The sequence below is a fragment of the Podarcis bocagei genome (genome assembly GCF_964188305.1).
Source record: "Podarcis bocagei genome assembly, chromosome: 8".
Taxonomy (NCBI): Eukaryota; Metazoa; Chordata; class Lepidosauria; order Squamata; family Lacertidae; genus Podarcis; species Podarcis bocagei.
In genome coordinates, this window is record NC_138133.1 from 25,732,069 (window position 1) to 25,753,811 (window position 21,743).

A 21,743-nucleotide genomic window follows, 5' to 3' on the forward strand; every position below is an offset into this window, starting at 1 on the left:
ATGTTTTGAGACTACAATTCCCATCATCCCTGACCACTGGTCCTGTTAGCTAGGGATGATGGGAGTTGTAGTTCCAAAACATCTGGAGGGCGGAGTTGAGTGCACATTAAAAGACTCATCCAGAGGTGCCCCCAGCTCTTTTCCTCCTGAGGTGTCTCAGAGGTGCTTTAAGGCCTTATCTTTTGGGAATCAGCTGAGAAAGGCACAATAAAAGGACAGCCAAAGTGATTGGGTGGCTTCTCTAACAAAGAATGCTGGGACTTTTGAGTTCTTAGGCCAAGGAACGCATACACGAATGCGTATACTTGCGCAACATGTTCGTCAAAATGCATATATTTGTGAAAATAACAGATTCTGTTAGAGGAAATGGCATGTAAAAATGCATATATCAGGCAAAAGGGTGTTAAACTGTAGATGTTTGGGGAAAATTTGCACTAATTCGCCAGTGAATTTTCATGCGGTTTTAACAATAATAAATGAACTAGTGAAGATGTGAACGTAAGGCTGGAAAAATAAGAAGCCAAGAGAAACTGAAATTGACAGGTACATCCATTCTCTGCAGCTCAGATGGCATTGATGAAGATTCCAGGTTTCAGGGAAAGAGTGGGCGAGCGCATAACTGCAGCGTGCTTTATGCTTTCTGTTCTGCTAAAAGTCTGTCACCTTCCTAGAGACTTCGCTCTTTGGTCTTGAGTAGCTCACCACAGGATAGCGATATGAAAGCCCCTAGTTCAAGGCCCAGCTATTACTGACAGCTTATCGCTTCCATTTTGATCATGTTTTAAATTCGTCATTTTGGTTTCATAAGATCACGCAATCACATTTTTCCTGGTTTGGTCCACCGATGAGGTGGCAGAACGTTACTCTAGTTGCATTGTGCACAATCTGTTGAAACGTGATAGAGATGAAGTCATGGACTGACTGGACAGACTAATGTCGTAGCTTTAAGAAATATGGTTTATTCACCTATTTACACCTTCAGTCTGCAAGAGGGAGTCCAGATCTTACAGCATGGTCATTTCAAGAGGGGCTTATACCCCACAGCAGTGCAGAGTCCAAGGCATTTCTCTTAGCCAGCCTGCAGCCAGCCTGCCCAAGATGGATCCAAGTCTCTTCCTTTTCCTTTTTCCCAGCAACCCTTGCTCAAAACTCTTTTCCTGTCACCTCAACCACAGTTACCCTGGCAACCTTGCAACTCTCAGTCTCTGTTCACACCTCAAGGCAAGGTGAGGAGGACAGTTCTCTTGCATTGCCAGTGACCCTCAATGGCCCTGTATTGTTTCTACCTTGGCCAGGTTGCTTTGCCTAGGGTAGCCCAGGAATTCCTCTGCAGCTTGTATTTCTCTCTTCACATCCCAAATAATAAAAATCCTACCATTTATTCATTTCTGGGGTTTTGCCCCCACCCTGAGTCTATAACAATATGTATAGGAGACAAGAGCTTTGTAGCTTTCATTTCTGCTGGATTGTTACTTTCATTTATGTATTGATATAAAAGTTGTGCATAAATGCTCAAGGAGCATAGTGGGGAATTACATACCCTCCAACACTTCTCTGATGAAAATAGGGACATCCTATTCCATAATCATATTTTTACTATTTATACCCCACCCATCTAACTGGATTGCCCCAGCCACTCTGGGTGGCTTCCAACATATTAAAAAACATAATTAAACGTTGTTGTTATTTAGTCGTTTAGTCGTGTCCGACTCTTCATGACCCCATGGACCAGAGCATGCCAGGCACTCCTGTCTTCCACTGCCTCCCACAGCTTGGTCAAACTCATGCTGGTAGCTTTCAGAACACTGTCCAACCATCTTGTCCTCTGTCGTCCCCTTCTCCTTGTGCCCTCAATCTTTCCCGGCATCAGGGTCTTTTCCAGGGAATCTTCTCTTCTCATGAGGTGGCCAAAGTATTGGAGCCTCAGCTTCAGGATCTGTCCTTCCAGTGAGCACTCAGGGCTGATATCCTTAAGAATGGATAGGTTTGATCTTTTTGCAGTCCATGGGACTCTCAAGAGTCTCCTCCACCACCATAATTCGAAAGCAATCAATTAAACAGTACACTTTTTAAAAACAACAACAACTTCCCCATTCAGGGCTTTCCTCAGATGGTTCTGGGGTAGGATAACTCCATACCCTCCAACATTACTCTGATCAAAATAGGGACCTCCTTCCATACCCTCTGCCATTTCTTCAATGAAAATAGGGACGTCCTAAGGAAAAGCAGGACATTCTAGGATCAAACCAAAAAGTGGGACAGCTTCTGTAAATCTGGGACTGGTGTCTGGAATTAATACATAGCAGTGCTTCCAAAGAGCACTGTTGAAAATTCTTGCTCTCCTCTCAAAGTATACTCACTGTAGAACAAGATAGGGTTACTGCAAAAGTTTTTGTAGCCACGTGGCCATTTTTGCAGAGGTCTTGTGCACTGTGGTCTCATCATTGGGGACTCCCCCCCCTTTTTGTGACTACACCTGAATTTCCCCTGAGAGGGGAGTTCCCCACAGTACAGGGGACTCACTCAGAAGCACATGCGAACAGCATTTGTCTTAAGAACTCCCAAGAGAGGCTGAAGTGAACACTGTGTGGAGGAAGAATGAAACTCTTTCAAGCCATCCATTTATACTAGGCCATTAGTTGTTATATTTTGTGCTCTGAGAGAAAAACCACTTGAATTTGTGAAGTAAAAGGAGTTTGACACACTGGAATCTCCCTTCCTGGCTCTTTCTCGATGGGAGAGGTTTTCTCTCACGTCAAATGCAGATGTACCTCACTTCCATGGTAGCTTTTCCTTCATGCAAGTTGTGGGGATCGGGCTGAGCTAAATTAGGACCACAGCAGTGGGCTAAACTCCCCTACCATCCCTCCAGGGTCCCAATTCAGATTGGATTCCTTCAGCTGGCTATTTCTGGAAGAAAAACCATGCACTAACATGATCAATGCTGTGTAAAGGGCATACTAAATATATGTATGGAATTTAAGGTAAAGGTAAAGGGACCCCTGACCCTTAGGTCCAGCCGTGGCCAACTCTGGGGTTGTGGGGCTCATCTTATTTTATTGACTAAGCTGCTTCTGGTGAACCAGAGCAGCGCACGGAAACGCCGTTTACCTTCCCACCAGAGTGGTACCTATTTATCTGCTTGCACTTTTGACGTGCTTTTGAACTGCTAGGTTGGCAGGAGCAGGAACCGAGCAACAGGAGCTCACCCCGTCATGGGGATTCGAACTGCTGACCTTCTGATCGGCAAGTCCTAGGCTCTGTGGTTTAACCCACAGCGCCACCCGCATCCCACTGTGGAATTTACTTCTAGGTAAATTGGAACGAAGGCTATCTTGAGATACTATGTTTATCTCATTCTTGTTTTCTCCTGCTCTGGAGGGTAGGACTCGAACAAAAGGCTTCAAGTTACAAGGAAGAAGGTTCTGACTAAACATTCGAAAAAAACTTTCTAAGAGTAAGAGCTGTTTGGAAGTGGAACCAACTCTCACGAGAGGTGTTGGACTCTCCTCCTTTGGAAGTTTTTAAGCAGAGGTTGGATGGTCATCTGTCATGGATGCTTTAGCCGAGGTTCCTGCATTCCAGGGGGGCTGGGCTAGATGACTCTATGGTCCCTTCCAGCTCAAAGATTCTACGATTCGTGGCAAAGCAGCATTAGAGTCACATACCACATTTCACGGATACCATCCATTTGTTGCTGATAATTGGCACTGTAATCCTTTAAATCTGGTAGAAAAATCATTACATTATAGGATACAGCCTAATATGTGAAATCCGGTAATAAACTGTGCAGTAATGCTACATTACAGTATACAATGTTAAGGTTTTTTTGTGTGTGTGTGTGGCTTGGACAGTAATTTAGATTGAACCAACTCTGATCATGGGTGTAGCCAGGGGGGTTGCAGGGGAAACAGCTGCCCCCCAAAATGAAGTAAATAGATAAAAATGCTTAACTAACTGACCAACTCCATCACAGATAACTCGATTCTGCCTCCCTGACAAAACAAAAAACAAAAACCTGCCCCCTCCCTAAAATAAATCCTGGCTATGCCCATGACCCTGATACTGAATTTCCAGGTTTCGTGTGGACCAAAATACTAAGACACATTCCTGCAGCTTTTTGTCAATCTGATGTGGAGACACAGATATCATTGGACTACAACTTCCATCAGCTGAGCTAGCTGGGGCTGATGGGAGTTGCACACAGCATTGCCACGTTGGCAATTCCTGTCTTCCTGAGATGGCATAGACTTGGTTCAGGGCTTATATGAATCATCAGTCCCTGCAGATATGGACAGAGAGGGGGGAAAGCTATCCCCATAGGCCACTGGAAGCTACAGATTCTCCGATACAGACAGGCACACACGCTACTACTATATGTTCCTTTTCACCTGGTTCATTTTTAAAAATAAGTAAGTGTTTGACTTCTAACTAGCATACCCACGTGAAGTAAAGGTTTAGTGTTCCAAGACAAAGGAGGGGTAGAAGAGACGGGAAGAGTTAGAGGAGTATTGAACCAGAAAATATTTGGAGAATGGAGAATATTTAAGGATCATATAAGATCATATTGTACCAACCACACCATATTAGCAGAACTTGAGAGACACTTGTAAACACAACAAATACCGTTTGTGGAGTAGACGGGAACAATATTAAAGGATATAAAACTGTGCGAAAAAACAATGACAATATAAACAGTACAATGAGAGTGATTGGAAAACTCGTTTTGTCAGAAGTCTTTTTTATTTAAGTGTTTAATTAAGCATTAATTAGGAAGATTAAGGTTTTTTTTATGTACGTAAATTTGCTTTGTCTTCTTTCTTTTTTCTGTATTTTCTTCTTTTCTCTTTCCTTAATTGTTTTTTCTTAAATTTTCTTTTTGTAGTATGAGATTGCAAATTCTTTGTACAGTGGTAACTTCGGTTAAGTACTTAATTCGTTCTGGAGGTCCGTTCTTAATCTGAAACTGTTCTTAACCTGAAGCACCACTTTAGCTAATGGGGCCTCCCACTGCTGCCGCACCAACGGAGCACGATTCCTGTTCTCATCCTGAAGCAAAGTTCTTAACCTGAAGCACTATTTCTGGGTTAGTGGAATGTGTAACCTGAAGCATATGTAACCCGAGGTACCACTGTATAAGTGTGTAATTTAAATTAATAAAGATTATTTAAGAGAGAAAAAGAAAGGAGGGGTAGAATTATGCTAACAGGAGGGGGGGCACCAGTTGAGAGAGAAAGCATGAGAAAGATGGTTCAAAATGAAAAGAAAAGCCTGAAGGAAGTTGCTGAGTGGGGGAAAGCCCCAAAGTAACGGACATTCTGCCCGTGACCAGGCAGCAAACCCTACAAACTAAGAGCCTGGAAAGAGGGGTCACACACACAATACGAGTTTGGCTACTGAGACCCACAAGGTGGAATGAGCACTGAAGAGGAGGAGGGTCTCGAGGTCCCAGAATCTCAAAGGAATATACTGATTCAAGTTGCCAGAGTAATCTATAATCTCCTGCTAAGTTTGTGATTCTGTCAGTCAGAATGCCTCAATGACTGAGGGACCAGCCATTTTGAAACTCCAGAAACTCGCACGCCATCTCAAATTGACCTCTTCCTGTTAGGATAAGCTTAGCTCTCAGACTTGGGAGCCGATTGTGGTAGTAGAGCACAAAGTTTGCATTCACAAGGTCCCAGATTCAACTCCTTGACACATCCTCTCTGGAAAGACAAAACATTCCCTCAGAAAAAACCACTCTGGGTGTTTCCAGACGGTTGCTGTTTTCAAACGGGATTCAAACACATGCTGCCCATGTGAAATATACTCGGAGTCGAGTGTGGATTTCATGCTCTTTATTCAGCTCAGAGTAGTGAGGAATGGAAGTTCCCTCAGAATGTCTGCTTTCTATACATTATTTACACAATGGGACCCACTTGATTGGCTAATTCCGGGATTCTCCTGTAGGCCAATCAGGTTGCGGATTCACTTCCACCTGGAGTTGGATTGAGTGGCTCCTGTGGGCCAATCAGACTGCTGCATTCTGGATCCTATTGTTCTAGGACCAATCAGACTGCTGCATTCTGGATCCTATTGTTCTAGGACCAATCAGACTGCTGCAATTTGGATCCTTTTCAACTCAGTACGTAACACCCAGGTTGTACTAGAAAGTGTGGGATAGCACTTGTTTGATGCAACATCAGCCTCATCTGCTCTATACATTTAAAACACTATGATACCCCTTTAAGCAGTTGTGGCTCCCCCACCCCAAGAATCCTGGGAATTGTGGTTGGTTATAGGTGTTGAGAGTTGTTAGCAGACCCCTATTCCCCTCACACAACTGCAATGCCCAGAATACCCTGGAAAGAAGGACTGACTGTTAAGCCACTCTGTAGCTCTTTTGTTTTGGTATAGTTTCTACCCTGTTATTAAGAAGTCATGTCATGCTTTTGCAGTATCAAAAATCTTATTTTCTTCTTCCTTCCCAAACCTCCAAAGAGCCCATTTCCCCAACCAGCCTTTGCACACCAGACCCTCCAAATGTCCCTATTTTCCAAGGACAGTCCTGGATTTGTAGAAGCAGTCCTGGTTTCTGATTTGATCTCAGAATGTCCCACTTTTCCTTAAAGGTAAAGGTAAGGGTAAAGGTTCCCCTGAGCAACACGAGCTCACCCCGTCACGGGGATTTGAACCGCCGACCTTCTGATCGGCAAGCCCTAGGCTCTGCGGTTTAGACCACAGCTACACCCGCATCCCCACTTTTCCTTAGGATGTCCCTATTTTCATCAGAGAGATGTTGGAGAGTATGGAGTTATCTGACCCCTGAATCATCTGAAGGCAGCCCTGTATACTGTTTTTTTAAAAAAAAGTTTAATGTTTTATTACGTTTTTATATATGTTGCAAGCCACCCAGAGAGGCTGGGGCAACCCAGTCAGATAGTATAATTACTATTATGGGATGGGACGCCCCGATTTTCATTGGAGAAATGTTGGAGGCGGGGTATGGCGCACATATAACTTCCTTTTTTCCTGTTTCTACAAACAGCGTCGTGTAAAGCATGATATTTTTTCCTCATCCCACGAGTGTCTAGCACATAAAATTTCCTCCCCCAGTTCTCTTTTCTCCTCCCCTCTTGCGCTTTCTATTCTCCATATTCTCCTCCTTTCACAGATGTGTAGTGATTCACCCCATCTCCTGTTAACTTCACCCCATGCTTGTCGTGTGACATTCTGTTGTTCACCTCAACCCAAAGTTCTGCATGACAGACTGAAGGCAGAGCCTGGGGACAGTGACAAGAATGTGGAAACATTACTGAAGGACATCTTTTTTTAAAAAAGTATAGCAAGCATTTTGAGGAGCTGCTAGCAATGGGGGTTCCCCTTCTTTCCCATGACAGAGCTCTGCTGAACTTTCCCGGCAACAGTGTAAATATATATATACAGTGGTACCTCAGGTTAAGTACTTAATTCGTTCCAGAGGTCTGTTCTTAACCTGAAACTGTTCTTAACCTGAAGCACCACTTTAGCTAATGGGGCCTCCCGCTGCTGCCATGCCGCCAGAGCACGATTTCTGTTCTCATCCTGAAGCAAAGTTCTTAACCTGAGGTAATATTTCTGGGTTAGCAGAGTCTGTAACCTGAAGCGTATGTAACCCGAGGTACCACTGTATATATATATATAATTTTTAACTGCTCAGGAATATGCTATGTCACAAAGCCTTGCAGCATAATATTAAATGTAATATCCTCTTATGCAGAGTGAGTTTGGTTTATAACCATGTGGAAAGTGAAGGACTCGAAAGAACAATATTACTCCTGTAGTGAGAAACCCATCTTTACCGAAAAAAATAACATTTTCACTAAGGACTTTAGCCATTATTGTTGCTGTTGCATATTTACTCAAACCACAATTTGAGATGCTGGATTTGCTCTTTATTTTCTTTAGGCTGTGCTACTTGTTTACACTTCCACACTCTGAAAACCAGTGCTTCCAGAGCACCTGTATCATGGACGTATTATAATTTTAAATTCAGAAAACGGTTATCAGGAGTTCGGAAAACACTGCCTTGTGCACAAAGTACTGTTGATATCACTCATATTGTACTCAGCAGGGAAACCTCTCTGAGAAGAAAGGAGATCTCAGGCACATTGAAACTAAACGGTGAAGAATGAAAGTACCACCTGCGTTGTAATAACAATAAAAAATAAATCTGCCCCTTCTCTCTCTCTCTCTCTCTCTCTCTCTCTCTCTCTCACTGAAGCCTACTTATTTCATGGGTTATGGATAATCAAGAGGATACAGCAAAAGGAGAAGGGGACGACAGAGGACGAGATGGTTGGACAGTGTTCTCGAAGCTACCAGCTTGAGTTTGACCAAACTGCGGGAGGCAGTGGAAGACAGGAGTGCCTGGCGTGCTCTGGTCCATGGGGTCACGAAGAGTCGGACACGACTAAACGACTAAACAACAACAACAACAACCCATGCCAGTGCCTGGGGTGGATTAAAGTTGTTGGGCTGGGCTTTGTTTAGGAAGCAAACAGTAGCCACCATGATGGTGCACTACAGACCCCTCCCCCCCAGTGCGGACTGCTCCCACCCCTGGCTAACTATGCTACTGTGAGGAGATGCTACAGGGTGGGCCCCACAACAATGGGTGAGAGGCAGGCACACCGAATTGTGATTTCGCACTGGGAGCCGATGAAAGCCCAAAGTCCAACACTCTTCTCAGCGGTCATTTCCCCATTCTGATGAGATGCACTGTATTCAGATTTAAATTTAGAATTGCATCTATACAGAAGCCATCTATAACTGAGCATATTGAAACTTTAGGCAAACCCATGCCTCTCCTTTTTCATTCCCCATGAGACATATACATACACACACACACACCTACTACTAACAATGACAACAACCTGCCTTTCCTCAAGGAATTCAAGATACCATATGTGCTTCTTTCTCTGTACTTTCTCCTCACAAAAACTCTTTTGAGAGATGTTAGCTGGCAGGTGGTTAAGCTGAGAGGTGGGGACTGCCCCAAGAGCACAGCAGGGGTATGAAACCTGGTCACATTTGCGCCATGCGTTTAAAGCACTATGGTACCACTTTGAATAGTCAACGCTTCCCTCAAAGAATTCTGGGAGCTGTAGTTTGTTAAGGGAGCTGACAGTTGTTAAAAGACCCCTATTCCCCTCACACAGCTACAGTTCCCAGAGTTCCCTGTGAAAAAAATGGACAGATAATCCACTCTTGGGACTTTGCAATCATTATCATAATTAATATGGATACATCCATATACAGTGTAAATGGGTTACAAATGTGATCCATGCAGGAGGCACGTTCACAACCCGCAGAGCCGTATCTGCGCACACGTGGGTCACAATTTGGTGCTTCTGTGCATGCGCAAAGCGCGATTTAGTGCTTCTGTGCATGCACGAGTGCCAAAACCCGGAAGTAACCTGTTCTGGTACTTCTGGGTTCGGCGGCGTGCGCAACCCAAAAATGTGCAACCTGAAGTGTTTGTAACCTGAGGTATGACTGTAGTGCCCATGCAGCAAAGTTCTCTGGGAGGTTTACATAAAGTACATTTTGAAACACACACATTCAAACAAAGTCAAAATGAATCAGAACAGCAGAAAATCCCAGTCAGAAAAGTCCTAAAACAAAACCAGTGCAAGGGAGAACCTGCTGCAAAACTGGAAGCATCCAATAAATTGTGATCTGGGGAGCAATTCCATAGCGAGATCTGCCAGGATGAGTAGGTTAGGATCCAGCAGGTCTCCAGCTGAGCTGGGAGATTCCTAACACAGCCTGGTTAAAGCAGCATAACTCCTTTATCCTCAGTTTAGCTGGAGAGGTGTATCTCATGTATCCTGGTGGTGCTTAGGCTGGTGTAAGCCCTGAAAAGGGTGCGTGAAGGGGATCCTAAGCCCCTTCAGTTAGGTCACATGACCTGGCAACCCAGCGTTAGTTAAGCCAGCAAAAAGGGTGGTGTAGCATTGTTTAAAAGCCTTGTTTGACCTCCGCCAAGCCTAGGCCAGCCCAGCCAGCGCTAGCCCACTGCCGAATGAAGTTTGGATCTGCTTTAACCTTACACCAGTTTAACTTCTTAGCACCAGCTTGCTTTACTGGTGCACAGGATTGCTCTCATAAACATTTGAGCAGCTCCAAGTCAGGGGCCACCTCTCCGGCCCCAAGGGGACCCTAAATCTCCTGCCTTGGGGGAAAGTCATGACAGAGCAGTTTAAATTTGTAACGTAGATATGCCTGAACTGCAACAGAGAATGTTTTTAAAATATATAAATTGAAGATATGTTGAACTGATAAAGAATTCCTTCTTTTTTCCCGTCTTTTTCTTTTACTTTAAAGTGCTTTGCTACCCACATGCATAGGGAAAGGGCACATAATTCCTCTCTACAAGGTAAACAGAAAGGTACACACGCAAACTGTTTTCTTCTTCTTTCTTCTTTCTTCTTTCATAAATGCCTGTTGCTTGGCTGCATAGCTACCCCTGGTGGCCCACGTTTTAGTAGTAAAGTGGTGCCTGAATATAAACCAGAGATTCAGGGCTGTTTTGTTTGTTTGCTTGCTTTTAAAAAAACACCAAGCTACATGTCGTGAGAGGGACGTGAGTGGCGCTGTAGGTTAAATCACAGAGCCTAGGACTTATTGATCAGAAGGTCGGCAGTTTGAATCCCCGTGATGGGGTGAGTGCCCGTTGCTCAGTCCCTGCTCCTGCCAACTTAGCAGTTCGAAAGTACTTCAAAGTGCAAGTAGATAAATGGGTACCGCTCCAGTGGGAAGGTAAACGGCGTTTCCGTGCGCTGCTCTGGTTCACCAGAAGTGGCTTAATCATTCTGGCCACATGGCCTGGAAGCTGTACGCCAGCTCCCTTGGCCAATAAAGCGAGATGAGCACCGCCACCCCAGAGTCGGGCACAACTGGACCTAATGGTCAGGGGTCCCTTTACCTTTACCTGTCGTGAGAGACAACCAGAGACAGGGGTGCCAACTTGAATAAAATATTGGAGGGCCCAAGTAAGCCTTGCCCTGCACACTCAATCGCATGATGCAGTGAGCAGACAGCATTTGAATGGCAATGCCCATCAACTTGGGGGGAGGCAGCCCCCTCAAATATTTTATTGGGGAGGCTGAAGACCCCACAGCCCCTAGGAGTTGGCTCCTATGACCTGCAATAAAGTATAGTCATGCAAGTCTCTGAGTGATCTAATGGGAATTGCTCCTAAACTTCAAAATTTAGTGTACTGTCGCCAGTTATTCAAATCATTAACTAAAGAAAAAATGAATCAATCAGCCGTTAGAGTGTCTATTTAAAAAGCACGCCTTGTTGGCTGACGGGATAATGACATCAAACATTGAGTGCAGATGACCTGTTGACGGATCATCCATCCCAATTGCTTTGGGCAAAGTTTGCAGGAAAGCTACACAGCAGCTATTTATGGGGTATTTGTGCTGGCTGGTTTGCAGAGAAGTTAGACGCCGTTGCATCAATGTACACAGCGCTTCAGCACCGAGTGAACACAGCAGCGTTCTAGAGCACCAAGAGGGGAAAGGGATTCCCCATTCTTAAAAAAAACTATTCAAATCTCAACAGGTGCAATAAGGTTCTGTCCCAGCAACGATCATATGTAATAATAAACTAAGTCAATAGCAACCACTTTTTCTCCCCAGGTGGCTTTTAATAGATGTTCTTTCCACTGTTTCGGTGACCTTTCGTAGTGAAAGGTCCGGGGGGGAATGGCAACCCATTATTCTTTTAGCAACAGCTCTTTCTCTTCCATCTCCAGCTGCAAGCCACCTTGAGAGGGGGCACAGCTGGAGACTAAAGACACCTTAGGCTCATCACGTCTACTTTGATTTTGACCAGAACCCTGCTGAGAGCCTCCTGCCTCTCTCCACCTGACTCAAGCAGGGCCTGACAGCTTTTATAAGGACTGTTGCTGTTGCTCAGAGAGGGCTTCTTCTCTGCTTTTAAATTGCTTTTTATATCCTTTTAAATTGGTTTTTTAAAAAGTGTTTTAACTGTTTTTAACTGGGTTGTAAGGGCACTTGGTGGGATGTGCCTGGGAGTAGAGGAGCGGGGTAGAGCAGAGGGAGGCCCAGTTACAGTGGTTATGGGTAGGGGGAGGCTGTCAGGAGTTCAGCCTACACTCGAGTAGGACCCTGGCAGAGACACATGCCCGTCTGGCATGTTCTCTCCCTCCTGGTTGATAGTTTGGGAACTTCATAAGCTTTCTTCAGCCCGAAAAGCAACTGATGCCAACCGACACCGGCACACTTAGGGATCCGCAGAGTTTACGCATCATGCGTGACAGAACCTCAGCAACTCAGCATTTTGGCTAATCTACTTTATTTACATATAAATACACACAGCACTGCAACATGGCTCCCTCTCTCTCTAGCATCAGGCAGCAAAGAGAAAAAGGACAAAGGACAATAGTCCCATTTCACGGAACACAGTAACACAAACATCCTGTCTCCGTCACTTCCCACTCTATGGAGTCAAAATATACACCGTCATGTGAAAGACAACAATCCCATGACTGCAATCATGGAGCATGAATTCTAACAGGGGTATGGTGTGGGAGGAGGGGCAGGCCACATAAGGGTTCAGTGTTTTCCATTTTGCCCTCACAACAACCCTATGAGGTAGGCTAGGCTGAAAAACTGTGGCAAGGAATGCAAGGAAGCAACAATTTATGTCTCACCTTCTCCACTTTACAGATGATTCCCTGCCTGGTGTGGCTTTTTCTACACACCATGAATGACCAGCTGAATGGCTATTTACTACAAGACTGAAATAATCCTGTCCCACATGGAATTTGCCCCCCTGGTTTGGAAGAACATGTTTACATTGTCTTTGTGTGTGTGTGTGTGTGTGTGTGTGTGTGTGCGCGCGTGCGCACGCACATTTCTCTCCACGCTTTTGCTCATGATTTCCCAACCCTAATTTTTGCCACCAAGTTCCTTTTGCGATTGACCTCAGAATGGAAGACGAAAAGCCACATACACCCATCTTCTTGCTTCCTTTTCCTCTGTTACTCAACTTTCTTGCTAACTCAGCGAGAGAAAGAAAAATTCTGAGGAAAAATAGTAAGAATAGCTAGGTAATCAGTTGTGTGTGCCCACAAATATTGTGACTTGCTGATGCGTTGTGTGAGAAGAACTTGTGATTACTGGTGCTTTGTGTGTCCTTTAAAAGAAAAGGCACCCATTTTCTTTTAAGCATCCACAGTTCTTCCATTAAGAGATATCATCTGTTTTATGATTCTATTTTATGATTCTTGTGTAAATGAGTGTGCTCACACCCACATTATACGTTTAAAGCATGTGGCTTCCTAAAAAATAATCATGACACCTGTAGTTTATCTCTCACAGAGCATTAATTCCTTGCACCCTTAACACACTACAGTTTCCAGGATTCTAGAAAGTGGTTTGTTTGTCTGTCTGCAAGTACATTTATTTGTTCCTTAGATGTTCAGATACCTCCTGAGATAATGCCACCAAACTTGGCACAAGGGTTTCTGAGGTAGGGGTAGCACTCTTCATTGATGTTTGGAAGATGGTTGCCATTTTGAATCAAAATGGCAGGCTGAAACATGACTTTGGTGTGAGTTCACTTCTTTTTTTGTCATAGGTTCAGCCACCACTTGAGATATCATCACCAAACCTGGCACCGGGGTTCTCAAAGTGAAGCAGCAGACATTGTCACCATTTGGACACCAGGCTTCATTTTGAATCAAGATGGCAGATCAAAACATCACTTTGGAATCATTAAGTCTTGAGGGGCAAACTGCAGTGCCCAGAATTTACTGAGGGAAAGAAAGTTGTTTCAAATGTGCTTTCAATATACCGTATTTTTTGCACCATAACACTCACTTTTTTCCTCCTAAAAAGTAAGGGGAAATGTCTGTGCGTGTTATGGAGGGAATGCCTACGGGTGGCATGCCTACGGATTTTCCTCCTCTAAAAACTACGTGCGTGTTATGGTCGGGTGCGTGTTATAGAGCGAAAAATGCAGTATATAGTGTGTACGCAGCCATGGTCTCCCTTCAATTCACAGAGACAAAGAAAAATGTGGACATTTATTTATAGAGATCTTTGATCTTAATTAATTTGTTATGCGCACGAGACTTTTAAAGTGACCCATTGAAACAGTTGTTTTATTCTTTAGCAGTTTATGTGTTAATATATCAACACTGTCAAGTCGCTGATTATTTTTTTTAAAAGGAACACTTTCAAATGAATTTCTTTCATATAGCCACCAGGCGGCACTAGGCAAATATATGGTCTACATGCCTGCCAAGAGTTGAGGCATTTTATACACACACACACACAATGTTGTTGTTGTTGTTTAGTCATGTCCGACTCTTCGTGACCCCATGGACCAGAGCACACCGGCAAGCCACTCCAGTATCCCTGCCAAGAAAACTCCACACACACACACATTTGCAAAGATCTCAAGGCCTTTCCCTGTACAGTGGTGCCTCGGGTTACATACGCTTCAGGTTACATACACTTCAGGTTACAGACTCTGCTAACCCAGAAATAGTGCTTCAGGTTAAGAACTTTGCTTCAGGATGAGAACAGAAATCGTGCTCCGGCGGCGCAGCAGCAGCAGGAGGCCCCATTAGCTAAAGTGGTACTTCAGGTTAAGAACAGTTTCAGGTTAAGTACGGACCTCTGGAACGAATTAAGTACTTAACCCGAGGTACCACTGTATACATACATACATGCTGTGGTTGCACTGCCCATACAACTGCCTGCTCTTAGCGAAGAGGCTGAGCACAGCTCATACTCACTTAAAGTCGACTGTTCCCATACAAATTATCCGAGGAGACTTCCAGCTCACTAACATCTCCAGACAACTGAGTGATCAAACCATTCTTTTTCCAGACATTACTTCTTCCATTCTGACTTTGCAATTTTCAAAAAAAGAATAACAGACAAGCTGCAGAAACCCAGCTGGGTTGGGTCACTTTAGCACCTTCTTAAAAGAATTATAACGTAGCTTAGGAGTGTAGCACCTGTAGCCCTACAGAGGACTCAAACTCCTGTCAACTTGCTGATATGGCCCAAAGCAAAGCAGAGCACTGCGTTATTGCACCAGCTTGGCTGCAGGAGTTGCTGGAGGGAGGTGTGCAAGGACACGGCATCAGTAAACTCTTTATTCAAGCTAACACAATCAGCTCAGGAGGCCAGGCCTCGTGAGCACAGCAGCACTTCCCGGGAGAACTTACCCCAACGAGGCAGTTGTGAGGACTGAAGGTCCCTCGCCTTCCAACTCATCTCTGACTCTTGGTCCCCCTCCTCTCCAGCCTCTGATTGTATTCAAATGAAAGAGTAAGCAGCGATATCTGTTATATTCTGTGGCCTATGAAGGGTAATGGCTGTATAAATGTGGTACCTCTAGCACGAGAGCAACACCAGACCACAGCATTTACTGCCTGAGGTGGAACAGCATATGGTGCTCCTTTTCCTGATGCCAAGTTTTTTTTGGCACCTGATAATAAATAATAATAATAATAATAATTTATTATTTATACCCCACCCATCTGGCTAGGTTTTCCCAGCCACTCTGGGCAACTTCCAACGGAATATTAAAATACAATAACCTATTAAACATTAAAAGCTTCCCTAAACAGGGCTGCCTTCCGATGTCTTCTAAAAGCCTGGTAGTTGTTTTTCTCTTTGACATATGGTGGGAAGGCGTTCCACAGGGCGGGTGCCACTACCGAGAAGGCCCTCTGCCTGGTTCCCTGTAACTTGGCTTCTCATAGCGAGGGAACCGCCAGAAGGCCCTCAGCACTGGACCTCAGTGTCCGGGCAGAACGATGGGGGTGGAGATGCCCCTTCAGGTACAAAATACCCCACAAATTTCTCTCCCTGGGAATTGAAACATAACACTAATAAATTGAATAATAATTTGCTTTTTTTAAAAAAACCTCCCGTATCAGCTGCCTGAGGAGGCTGCCTCCCTCTGCCTAATGGGAGAGCTGGCCCTGTTCCAGGTCTCAGGCCTGGCTTCTTGACTACTATGCATTGATGTAACTTGTCTTGGAAGATGTCTCTATCCACCTGGCATGGTACCCAGCAACAGGAATAAAGCTACCTGGCAGGCCTCGGCATGTGTAGCCAACTCTGCTCATGATTGGACACCATTTCCCTTGCCCATAGCAAAGAGTGACTAAACCATTGGCTGTTTTGGCTGCTGCCACTCAGCTGACATTTAGAAGGATGATTTGACGAGCAAAAAGTAGTCAGCATCCCTTTGTGTTTCTAAATATGTCCATCCTTGTGATGTTCTACAAGGTCCTGACCATTGGAAGCTGCACTCCTATAAGTAACAGCTGAGTATTAATATCACAGAGAGAGAAAATTATCCTTTTGTTATTGTTGTTTCCATTGGCTTCATTATTCCTCCCCAACTGCTCTGTCTTCGTACACTGGGAATGACTGAAAGGGGATAGAATCAGAGGCCTGGTTTCATGCACTGACTACAATGCAAACCATTCCCATTTTTAAATCTGTGAACCCATTTCCTTGACTTCAAGACTGATCTAGTGCTGGAAAATCAGTTATTCTGTTCCAGTGAAGGAAAGCAGTGGGGATTTGGTTCTGTGGCACACACAGTGGGTGATTCTGCTTGACTAATCTATTATAGAGTTAGTCTGAGCTTATCTGCTACTAGTTCATGTTCACTTTGTGGCATATCAAATAAATGCCTTATGTCTCCTGTGCCAAACGATAATAAACATACTTCTAATTCTGTGTGAGAAGTATTTTTTGTCTCTATTCATGCTTCAGTAACTAGTAAGCATTGTAACATAAGAGGAAAAATGACTATTAATCGAAATGCAATCACAAGTGTGCCTGATTAGGCGTTCAGCCATGTGATCTTGAATGTCGTACAGTAACTGTTCTACCCTGTTTCCCCTTTGTTTTTGTTTAAACCAATTCATGAACCAAGAATATATGCATTGACCACTAACAATGAACCATATCTTGTAGATATTACTGCAAATTTATTATGCTATTTTTTGTGATATAAAAATAACATGAGAAGACTTGGTCTATATATTTGTATCATTTATTATTCCTATGAACCTTGTTTATTTGTTGTTGTTTAGTCGTTTAGTCGTGTCCGACTCTTCGTGACTCCATGGACCAGAGCACGCCAGGCACTCCTGTCTTCCACTGCCTCCTGCAGTTTATAAAACCTAATAAAAAGATATTCAAAAAGAAGCAGCAGCATTGTTGCCTCGAGTATAGGCATCATTCAAACATTACAAACATTAAAATGAAACAAACACTAAAAACCACAAAACAAACAACAGATTCCATGAAATAATCCAAAGGAGCTTTGTGTTTTCATGTATTTATGCAAATGAAGCAGAAGACATGAAACTTGGATTGGATTTTCTACAGATGGAAATGTCCCTTTTATTTTTATTTTATTTCCTTCTCCGCCCCACGCTTTCTTCTCTTTCTCTCCCCCCCCCCCTTTTCTTGTCTTTGGTGTCCTCTGCTCTGGACCTGTAATGGTACCTCAGGCTAAGAACTTAATTCATTCTGGAGGTCCATTCTTACCCTGAAACTGTTCTTAACGTGAGGTACCACTTTAGCTAATGGGGCCTCTTGCTGCCACCGCACAATTTCTGTTCTTATCCTGAAGCAAAGTTCTTAACCTGAGGTACTATTTCTGGGTTAGCGGAGTCTGTAACCTGAAGCGTCTGTAACCTGAAGCATCTGTAACCTGAAGCATCTGTAACCCGAGGTACCACTGTATTGAGATCCAAGATTATACACACACATGAAGGTGATGGATGGGTGATGAAGGATCCTGAGTGAGAGGCAGGGAAGGGAAGATCTCCCAGGGTGAGAGACAGGGAGAAGAAAGGAAAGCTTTCAGGTAAGAGCTGGCACTGGACCACTTTCTGGGCATTAAAAGGGTTAAGAATTACCTTTGCGAAAGGACTTCACTTTCTCTTTTTGTTTTTATTTAGATCACAATTTAATCTTACCGTATTATGGAAAAAAATATTATTGGTGATGGGGTTTTTTGGGGGGCGGGGCGTGATTTTCCATACCATAGCCTTACTACATATTTGCCCTCCATGCAAATTTAAAAGCCACCTATTTGCCTCAAATTACTGCACATTAAAAAACCTGTGTGATCTATATTACACAGTACAGTCATACCTTGGTTGTCAAATGCTTTGGTACTCGGACATTTTGGCTCCTGAATGCCACAAACCTGGAACGGATTAAGTTTGACAACCAAGGAGTTAGTACGGGGAGTTAGTGCATCTCCTGTGTTATGCACATAGAAAGCCATCCCGGGCTGAATAGAGCCAGGTTTTAAAATGCAAAACTGGTAAGTAAAGCATGGACAAGGAACCTGTTGCTGCTGATTCCAACTCTCATCAACCCCAGCCGCTGGCCTGGTACAGTGTTCTCCATTGCAAAGTACATTGCATGACTTTTGTGTTGCAGTACATAACAGCATATCAATTAGTTATTAAACATGATCTGTATACATCTCAAACCTAGACAGCATCTTAAAAAGCAGAGGCATATCACCTTGCTGACAAAGGTCCATATAGTTAAAGCTATGGTTTTCCCAGTTGTGATGTATGGAAGTGAGAGCTGGACCATAAAGAAGGCTGATCGCCAAAGAATTGATGATTTCAAATTATGGTGCTGGAGGAGACTCTTGAGAGTCCCATGGACTGCAAAAAGATCAAACCTATCCATTCTGAAGGAAATCAGCCCTGAGTGCTCACTGGAAGGACAGATCCTGAAGCTGAGGCGCTAATGCTTTGGTCACCTCATGAGAAGAGAAGACTCCCTGGAAAAGACCCTGGTGTTGGGAAAGATGGAGGGCACAAGGAGAAGGGGACGACAGAGAACGAGATGGTTGGACAGTGTTCTCAAAGCTACCAGCATGAGTTTGACCAAACTGCGGGAGGCAGTGGAAGACAGAAGTGCCTGGTGTACTCTGGTCCATGGGGTCCCAAAGAGTCAGACATGACTAAACGGCTAAATAACAACAATCTACATCTCAGGAGACTACCGTGCTGCAAGCAGGCCTGGAAGAAAAAAAAGCACATTATTAGAATAGTGTGATAATGGAAGGAGCCCTATCTACTAATTCAAAGCAGTTGTAGTTGTCTATGCAATTCCCTTCCAGGGAAGCGTAAACTGGCCCCATTTCATATATATATAATTTTTATTTTTATTTTGTTTTACACTTTAAAGTACTCATTTTTACATCCTTAAGATATCATTGACTTCCCTTCTCTTTCCATGGTTCATTTTACATCTCATAAATCCTTGCATATTTTACAAACACTATACCATTCAGTATTCCATTATTACATCCATCAAAAATTATTTACACTGTTGAATTTATCTTAATGCTGCGCTGCCAGTGTTTTCACCTGTACACAATTATTCCCCATATATTCAATAAACGTTTTCCAATCAGTGTGGTGTAGTGGTTAAGAGCGGTAGTCACGTAATCTGGGGAACCGGGTTTGTGTCTCCGCTCCTCCACATGCAGCTGCTGGGTGACCTTGGGCTAGTCACACTTCTTTGAAGTCTCTCAGCCCCACTCACCTCACAGAGTGTTTGTTGTGGGGGAGGAAGGGAAAGGAGAATGTTAGCCGCTTTGAGACTCCTGAAGGGGAGTGAAAGGCGGGATATCAAATCCAAACTCCTTCTTCTTCTTCTTCTCCTTCTTCTCCTTCTTCTTCTTCTTCTTCTCTAAACGTATGTTCTTCTTGTTCACTTATTCTATATGTTAATTCTGCAAGCTGCACATATTCTGTCTTCTTTGGCTGGGACCTCACATGTTTTCCAGCTGGCCCCATATCTATCTGATTTTCAGCAGGCATCTTTTCTGCCTCAATTTAAAAGATTTTAAATAAGAGGTTGAGTGATTAAACCTCTTAGTTTTGCAGATCTAGTTTAATGTGGCTTATTGCTTAAACTTTGCAATTTGGTTTTTGTTCATCAGCTTAGGTAAAGGTAAAGGGACCCCTGATCATTAGGTCCAGTCGCGGACGACTCTGGGGTTGTGGCGCTCATCTCGCTTTATTGGCCGAGGGAGCCGGCGTACAGCTTCCGGGTCATGTGGCCAGCATGACTAAGCCGCTTCTGGCGAACCAGAGCAGCGCACGGAAAAGCCGTTTACCTTTCCGCCGGAGCAGTACCTATTTATCTACTTGCACTTTGACATGATTTCAAAATGCTAGGTTGGCAGAAGCAGGGACCAAGAAACGGGAGATCACCCCGTCGCAGTGATTCGAACAGCCGACCTTCTGATCGGCAAGTCCTAGACTCTGTGATTTAACCCACAGCACCACCCACATCCCTCTTAATTGGAGGCTCTTAAATGGGGTGAAAAAGCAGTTTACACATGATTTGGTTAGAAGAAAACAAACTTGGTTTAAACTTTCTGTGCTAGTATGGGCTTACACTTACCATTTGCTCACTCTTTCCAGACACAGGTGCCCAGTTAAAAGCTCTTCCTCAGACTGTGTAGGTATTTTCTGCCCCTGAGGTTTGCCTGCAAAAACCCACTCTTTAGTGCTCAGTTGGAGCAAACGTCAATTTGGGTTTTCCATGGATTGTTGTTTGCTCTGATTCCACTTAAAAGAGTGGGCTTTTGCGGGGAAAGCACAGCAAAAAAGAAAAGAGCGAAGGAAACTTAAGCATGGCTAAGCCCGGCGCATTCCTTAAATCTCATTGAAACAGGAAGCACAAACTCAAGATGGTTGGTTGGCATCCGTCTGTCTCAGGAGACAATGGAGGAGCACGCCAGGAAATTAAATGGAGGCCATGCAATCTTCGGGTTCGCCAGAAGATGCCACCCTTGCTCCTCACATTGCCAAGAGAAACAAAAATACGCCCCCTAAAAAATGCAAAGGGGGGGGGGAGTCTAACCCCCTGTACACCACAGGCGCTTAATGGAGCTACCCTGTTAGGCTGGATCTTAAATCCATTCCAGCTCAGCCACATGACCTGGCAAACAGGCATAAATTAAGCTGGCAGAAAGGGTGGTTCACAAACACTATTCGGCCAGGCAATTCTATACCCAAGATGCTGGTGCAAAGTCAAGGAAAGCTGAAGTACACCCGATGCAAACTCCATTCTGGAGAAGGGCTGCTACTACTACTACTACTACTACTACTACTACTACTACTACTACTACTACTACTACTAATTAAGCCTGGCGTCCCTTTCTGCCCAAACAGACCCAATTTATTTCCTCTTAGTTGCGTCGTTATTAGGATCCCACACAGCTAAAGAACCCAAGAATGTGAAACGAGCCTGCTAGACCAGGCCAAGGGCCCATCAAGTCCCGTATCCTGTTCTCACGGTGGTGCCTGTGGGAAACCAGAGAGCAGGATCTGAGCAAAAGAGCATCTCTCCTCTCCTGTGGCATCCAGCAAGTGAGACGCAGCAGTATCTCCAGCCGCGCACAGCTAAAGGAAGCCCTTCTTCTCTTATCTTCCTCCGTGTTCCTCCTCTCCCTTTCAGCAGCTCTCGACGCCACCCATTTCCGCGCTGGAATCTCTCTTTGGAGATCTCGCCCCGCCGATCCCGCCCCGAGGGGTGATCCGAAAGCCTCGCTGCTCGCCCCGCCTGCGGAGAAGAGAAGTCTGGATCATAGGTTGGGAAGAGCTTGCGTGCGCTTTTAACACCGCCTGACTCCGCCCCGGCAAAGTTCGGCGA

At 44.3% G+C, this 21,743-nt stretch overlaps 1 long non-coding RNA gene across 1 annotated transcript in view; it reads right to left on the minus strand.

The window, feature by feature from the left end:
- The window catches only part of LOC308594002, a 104,647-nt gene extending 82,918 nt beyond the window's left edge, over nt 1-21,729 (minus strand). Inside the window, exons 1-2 of the long non-coding RNA XR_014011208.1 lie at nt 20,490-21,729; nt 17,742-19,093 (exon numbers count right to left, since the gene is read on the minus strand). This is a non-coding gene — a long non-coding RNA (uncharacterized lncRNA). The remainder of the gene's footprint in view (nt 1-17,741; nt 19,094-20,489) is intronic.
- Nucleotides 21,730-21,743: the final 14 nt, after the last annotated feature.